This window comes from Cariama cristata, unplaced genomic scaffold (assembly GCF_000690535.1).
Source record: "Cariama cristata isolate BGI_N322 unplaced genomic scaffold, ASM69053v1 scaffold2288, whole genome shotgun sequence".
NCBI classification, from domain to species: Eukaryota; Metazoa; Chordata; class Aves; order Cariamiformes; family Cariamidae; genus Cariama; species Cariama cristata.
The window spans coordinates 1-7,220 of record NW_009632634.1 but is presented as its reverse complement, the minus strand read 5'-3'; the positions used below and the strand labels follow the sequence as shown (position 1 = coordinate 7,220).

General features: G+C 40.2%; 1 long non-coding RNA gene across 1 annotated transcript; it reads right to left on the bottom strand.

Moving 5' to 3' along the window:
* Nucleotides 1-4,194: 4,194 nt before the first annotated feature.
* LOC104166467 lies at nt 4,195-6,191 on the bottom strand. The gene is made up of 2 exons (XR_696490.1): nt 6,044-6,191; nt 4,195-4,823 (listed from the first exon to the last, which is right to left on the bottom strand). It is a non-coding gene; the product is annotated as an uncharacterized LOC104166467 (long non-coding RNA).
* Nucleotides 6,192-7,220: the final 1,029 nt, after the last annotated feature.

Here is a 7,220-nt window from a genome sequence, read left to right as displayed (position 1 = left end):
CACTGAGCAAACGGATGCTCAGAATTGATGAGAGTGAGGGATGGGAAGTGTGTCTTTCCTCTGAAGTATGATATGTTGATTACTATTTGTGTCACTTCCAAACCTTATTTTCTGCTAATTGTGGCTTAATACGTACACAGCAGGCCTCTAATTTTTAACAGCAGCTTTGAGCCTAGCAGTCCATTAAGCCCCTGCCATGCTGGCAATCATTTAAAGGGCCTTTCTATTGATTGAGGGAGAGTTTTCACAGGAGCTATGACTTAAAAGCAAGGCTCCCCAGTAGGACATGGCTGAAATCGGCAGAGGCGAGCATCTCCCCAGCCTCAGCCGCTGATGATATTTTTCCCCTGATGCAGGCAGAGAGCCCGTATGGACAGAAGTGTGGATCAAAGCCCTTCGCAGCATCTCTGCAACGCAGGATTCCCAGGCCACGGCCTGACAGTGGTTTGGCAGCTGCTCTGGGCTGACTACTTATTAACAACTAGAAGTACTACTGCAATAACATGACCTGACACGTTCCCTCTGTGCAGAGGTAAGTGCTGCGTGATGGTCTGCACTGGTGCTGGCAAATCCCTGTGGGAGAGTGCACCTACGGCAGCTCCCCAGGAGGGACGGCAAGGATGAGGATGTGGTGAGGAGGGGGTCGGTGTCTTTTCCCGAGTAACATGCGATAGGATGAGGGGAAACAACCTCAAGTTGCACCAGGGGAGATTTAGATTGGATATTGGAGAAAATTTCTTCCCCGAAAGGGTTGTCAGGCACTCAGGGATGTGGTGGAGTGACCATCCCTGGAGGTGTTTAAAAGATGTGTAGATGTGGTGCTTAGGGACTTGGTTTGGTGGTGGACTTGACCGTGCTACATTGACAGTTGGACTTGATGATCTTAAAGTCTTTTCCCAGCTAAATGATTCTACATTGCTAGGGCTTTGCAGAGTCAGCACTTCTCCGTAGGGTCCCCAACTCCTGGGCTGCACTGGAAATTTTGTTCCTGTGGGCAACTGAAAAGAAGTGGAAATTATTTTTTTCCTTTTGCACCTGCTTTTTCTTTTTTTCCATGTAGAAATAAAATGCATGCATGGCCACAGCACACAGTATTGCCCTTGTTCACCACGAGATGGTACTGCAAGGCAAGGATTTTGGTTAGAAAAGAGCTCCTCATGAAATGCCTCATTTAACATGCCTGTGTTAGGGGTAGCTAGCAGGAGTCACTTTTTGTGACGCCGTTGTGCCTTGTCTTTAGAAAAAGGGCGTTTGGCTTAGTTGGAAGATGGATTCATTTCTTGGCAGAAAGATAGATTCAGAACTGTGACAACTTCACTGTTTATCTTCAGTTTATTAAGCTGAAGCATACAAGTCTGTGCACTGGACTCAACAGGTAACAACATACCATTTTTCATATCAACCAGTGCCTGTTTTTCCTAGCAGGAGATCCTTTGTTTTTACTGTGCTGCTTCCAGCCAGCCAAAATGCTTGGCCCAACCACACAAGGTCTTACAGAAAACACATTTCACATTCTTCTGTGGTAGCAGCGAGAATATTTGGGAACGACCCTTTCCTCAGTGCAGTTGCACTCAGGGAAGCTGCATCTTTGCCTGACTACTTTTGTTCAGCAGAGATAGGAGTAAAAACACAGTACGAGACACACATTTTCTGCGGTCTTTGCAAAGAACCACTGCTACGCTTTGGTAAACATGAAAATGTATTGTCTTGATAGTAAGTCCTATTTCTTAGCAAATTAGTGTTCTGGGGATGTAGGTCAGCTCAGTGCTACAGTGAATAACAACAATAATATTGAATTCTTTCACGGCTAGAATTGTCAACAGAAAGGTAAAGGGAACTGGAAGAACTCGGGGTGAGCTTTATCCTGTGTAGAGGTTTGCTGTGAGGCTGGAGTGAAGCCACTGAACAGCAGTGGTACGCTGTCTGCTCTGTGGCTGAAGAAGAGGAGGGTCTGACACCCAGCACTGTCACATCACTCAAGAAAATCAAATGCTATCTTATTTTATTCTGAGTCACCAGATCAATACTATTTTTCACAGTCTGGACTAGTTTGCAACATCCTTACCTCCAAGATGCCCTCTTTACAGTTAATTTGCTACCTTTTGATATTTAGTCATGGCACAACCCAACAATATAAAGTGGCAATGCATTAAATCAAGAGATCATATTTTGGAGCTCATGAAAGAGATGAAGACACAAAAGTAGCCTCACTGGAGACTTCACTTTCAGAACGACCACAGGCTCCTAACAGATCACTGATAGCTATAGCACCTTCCCCGTGTGTTACTGTGCTACAGACAACACGATGACACTTGGTAAGATCTCTGTTGATCTTACCCACGCTCGGACACATGTGGTCACCGCTGTCCACCCTCGTACAGGGAACCTTCAACCTTTCTCCTTCCTCTGAGTCAACGCTAGGCAAGGTCTTGATCTAGCAGGGTGGTGGGTATGATTCAACCTAAAACAGAAATTTTGACCACGAAGACTGTTTTGATTTAGATGATACATAGGCAAAGGGCAGAGAGAACCTCCCTGAACACTGGTGGACTGCGTGAGTCTGCAGGCAGAAATTAAGAGTTCAGCACCACACAAGAGTGTGGCACAAACTACTGTGTGTGATTTGTTCATGGAATTAATGCTCATGCTAAATGATAATGACAGATACATTCAGTAGCTTTTAGGGCTGGTAAGATAATTTCATTAGATCATGGTTGTAGCTAACAACTAAATGGAAATATTTGACCATGGCAGATCAGGTTAGCAAACGTTCCATACAAAGTTATCCTGACCACACAGTATTGACTCTAATTCAGAGCACAGCTGGCAGAAATCTTTAGTGTAAATAAATTGTCGACTGAAAATTTTACATTTGCAAACAGTTGTGAATTCATTCTGATTTTCTGGTTTGTGCTGCCATGATACTTTTTTGTACTGCTAAAATAGTCTATTCTCAGTTCTCTAACCATTTTTGGTCTGGAAGCATTTCTGAACTAGAACTAATCTGTTCGGGTTCTCTAGAACTATTTCCCTAAATTACTTATCTTAGGTTTTCCAAACACCAGACTGAATCCTTTTTAAGCAGTGAATTACCAGTTGGCAAAGGACCTAGAAATGGACTTTTGTTACAAAAAAACTCACGTGTCATTAATCATATTCATGTGTGAAATGTTCAGAATTCACAAAGTTTTCAGCATTAATTCTCAATTTAGAAGTACAGGAGGTGAATAACATTTGCCCATGGAGGAGGATGGTGAATAGCTACCTTAGTATTTGTAAATGTATTTGTGAATATGTCAGTAAGCTGTATCGCGGGGTCCTGTATCGAAAGGGAATTGTCAACAGGCAGTATTTTCATTCGTCTCTCAAAAATGTCCCTAGCTTAGGTAGAGTATGCTGGCCATTTCCACCTGCAGGAAGACTGCAGACTGTAGCCGACAGTGACCCTAACCAGGTGTGTTTGAAATCAAATATTGAATTACTGCACATTTATACAGAAATGTGCCCAGTCTACTCAAATAAAAAAAAAAAACTTTCAGATAGTCCGAAGTTTCTCCACAACTTTCAAAATGTTTTTTTCTCAAGTCTGCACATCTCAACCTTTTTAACTAGATGTAGACATCTTTCCTGAAGAGGGAAACACATAATGTTAAACTAATTCATTAGGTAGCACATCCTTATTAAACGCATAAATGGATAGGATACTGTCCATACTGTCCATTTATGCATTTAATGACAATATCTCATATTGATTTTACAGTGCATATTTCTTTGCAATAGAGAAGAGTAATTGTGTAGAACCTAACAGAAAACTCCGTAAAAGCTCTCCATGGCCAGCAACGGACTTTACATCAAGCCCATTAGTGGTTTCCTCAGAAAATATGTGAGTGATATGAAAAAATGATATGCATTTGTATTTACATGAAGAAAATATAGAAGACAATGGATTTGTTACACTAAATGTAGCCTGTTGTTTAGATTTCAGTCATCCATTCTTACCTGGAATATAAAATCTTCTTTTACAAGAACTGTGGCTAGGAAAGTCCATTTATGTTGAAGATATAAATTAGACTTGGAAATTTATGTAAATGCAATTATCCTTCATCTTTGTTTCAGAATTAAGGTAACATAAAAACCTTAGTGTGAGTGAAGACCATTAGTGAATATGCTGAGAAAAAGAAGCAAAATTATAGGTTGAATTCAATTAAAAATTTTAATGACTAAATGACATTGATAGTTTGAAAAAATGAATGAATAACATATATTGAAAATGAGGTTATAAGCGTAACTGTAGGAAACTGATGCTAATTCTGTGTTGCAGCATCTTAGAGAAGGTTAAACTTCAACATCCCCATGGAGAGTGTAAGACATCATCTTTGTACTAATGTTTTTCCACTCTACTCTTTTGCTGGGGTGAAAGAAGTTGCAATAAACTGGTAAGCAAGATGCTTTACATTCTCACAAGGAAAATGTGGTGTAATTGTCATGAAGTGTGCTGACTGAAGGTGAGTCTCAGTTCATCAATCGGCTTCTCTTTGGAATGGGAAAAATGTATATATCCAAGCACAAAAATAGAATCTAAAAAAATAAAAACTCCTTTAAGCACTGTATTTGTGGCACTAAATTTACATATTATGTCCTCTTCCATAAAAAAGCATCATCAAAAAGAACTTGTGCCAGTTTTGTATTAAAAGGCCTATAGAAATCTCTTAGAATTGCCTTCGTTGTTGGTAGCATAGGTCCCAGACTTCTGTCTTCAGGTCGTCTAGTGTTCGATGCAGGACTCTTTGTAATCAGAGCTTCTTGTTTCTCACTGAGAGGTCCTGTGGAAAAATAGAATATTATCTTAAAATATTTCACCAAAAATGCCCATGCTAAAGAAGACAAATGACTAAATCAGAAGGTTTGCCAGGGGAAGACAAATGGAATTTCTCTTAGCAGCTATGATGTTTCAGAAAATTGAATACAGGCTTAGATTAGTAAAATAAATCACTGTTAGTAAATATGGAAATAAAATGTTTTCCTTTCACATTAATTAATCATCTCTACAACTAGCAGCATAAATAATTTCTGGAGGGAAAAATTCATTTTCAGAAAACAACTATGACATTGCATACAACTTCCTGTCCATTTTGGAGCTGCAATTATTTTATACCGTTAGTTCATTTTATGATGTGAATTGTCTAAGACCTAGTAGAAACTCTACAACCTTCACTCACGCAGGCCCTTTTTTGTTTGTTTTGGAGACTGTCAATGGGATCAAAGTGGTACACAGGTACAGTGATGCCCCTATTCCAGGAATAAATGTAAGCCCTTGACAATGTACTTCAGCAAGATAAAAACCCACAGACTTTTCCAGCGTAAACCATGTTCAGGAAGAAGATGCCAAGCTCTTCATCTGTTCAATCTGCTACATTCAAACTTTCTCATCATCTAGACCAGTGTTTGGACCAGCCAGACTATTTTGCAGCCACATTTTCATCCTCTTGCTACTGACAAATCAACATTGGGCAACATTTTGTCTGCCAGCGTTTCTCTGAGGATTAGCAACAGATGTCTCAATCAACACAGCAAAAACACAATTTCCCCCTTCTCCCTGGCTAGAAACGCAACCTTTCATCATCGTCAGATTTAGATTCTGGATTGGTGCATGCTGGCAACAGCACGCACACCACGGTAGCACTTCAATTTGTTTAAATTGCGTGGGATACCTCTTGCACCTATGTAAGCCCATGACAAACAAGCCCTGACTGCCTTCAGAAGCAGGACTGGCTTCCCTATGGTAAGATATATCCCTACATTCTGAATGGCTTTGAATTTTTTTTTTCTTCATATAGTCTTATTAAGATCTTCTAACACCAGCCTTTGTATAGGAATTTGGGAATTTTAATTTTGCTTGACTCCAGGCAACAAGATTTATGCATCCTTCAGACAGATTCCCACACTTCAGTTTTGTCTCTTAATAAAGTAAAAATTACCTAGAAGAAGGATAATAAGGATTTTTTTTTTTGCACCTGTCTCAAAACAGCCAGAAGACACTCACCCAGGTCCAGAAACTGGAACACCATGTGCATGGTGTATTTCACATTTGATGCATGGTCCTCCAAGCGTAGAACGAGTATCTGATCTTTGTCAAAAACTGTCAGCCAGTCCAGAAGATACACAACGTAGAGCCCAACCTGTAACCTTACCTGTAAGCACAAAAACCCCAAAACAAATAAAAATTAATTCATCTCACAACACTTCTAGCAGTAAGAGACCAACACTCACCTGTCTTCTGGATAAAAATCCCAAATATGTGCTTTTGAGGAACCGTAAAAAGACAATATCTAAACATGTTTTAATCTTCCCCTTGTTTTCAGTGCAGCTTAAGGAAATCTTTGCAAATGGCCTTTCTACTGGTTAGAGATGTCATTTTACTCAGGGTTTGGCTGTGTACTTGCTGCATCAGCCACAGGTCTGTGTAAAAGCACTACACAGAGACAACCATACGTAGAAGGATGCTCAGTCACCTCACCTCCATGTTCCTCCATGCTTGGGATGACCCAGACTTGACAGAGACACTGAGGGCTCTCAGCCCCTGGATGAACAGCAGTGGAAGGGAAGATGCTTAGTCTTGCTATCTTCTCCAGACCCTAAGGCTGCTTATTTCACCTTGATTATAAGGTGGCACCAGATCACACTGCCATGAGTAGTATGGGTATTCTGATTTGGGGTCAGGAATTAGATCTGGCTGTATTTGCTTTTATTCTCTGATTGCAATAATTAGATTTAGACCTAAGTTGCAGTAGCAGTGGCTGCTAGACAGTGTTAATGGTGCATTGTCTGAGTATGCAATGAGAACGCCAGACTGTGTTAGACCAGAGATGTGAAAAGGAAGTTTTTCAGCCTGTCTTGACCTAATCTCTGTTTTTCTTCCCTCCTCAAGTTTACATAACAAGTTGAAACATAAAAAGGGTAGTCTGGTGTTCTTAAAAGTCCAATCTCCAACTGCGCTTTTAAATATTTTTCTAAATCCCTTCAGGCTAAGAAGAAAGAAATATGAATCCCAAGTCATAAGCATCTCTTATGAAAGAGAGTTAACATCTTCAAGTGGCATTACTGCAGAACCAATGAAGTCAGATAACAATAGTCTCTTTTGCGTCTTACACTGACTCATGTGATCTAGATCGAAACCTAAATTCCAGTAAAATAATCATAGAATCATAGAACCGTTTAGG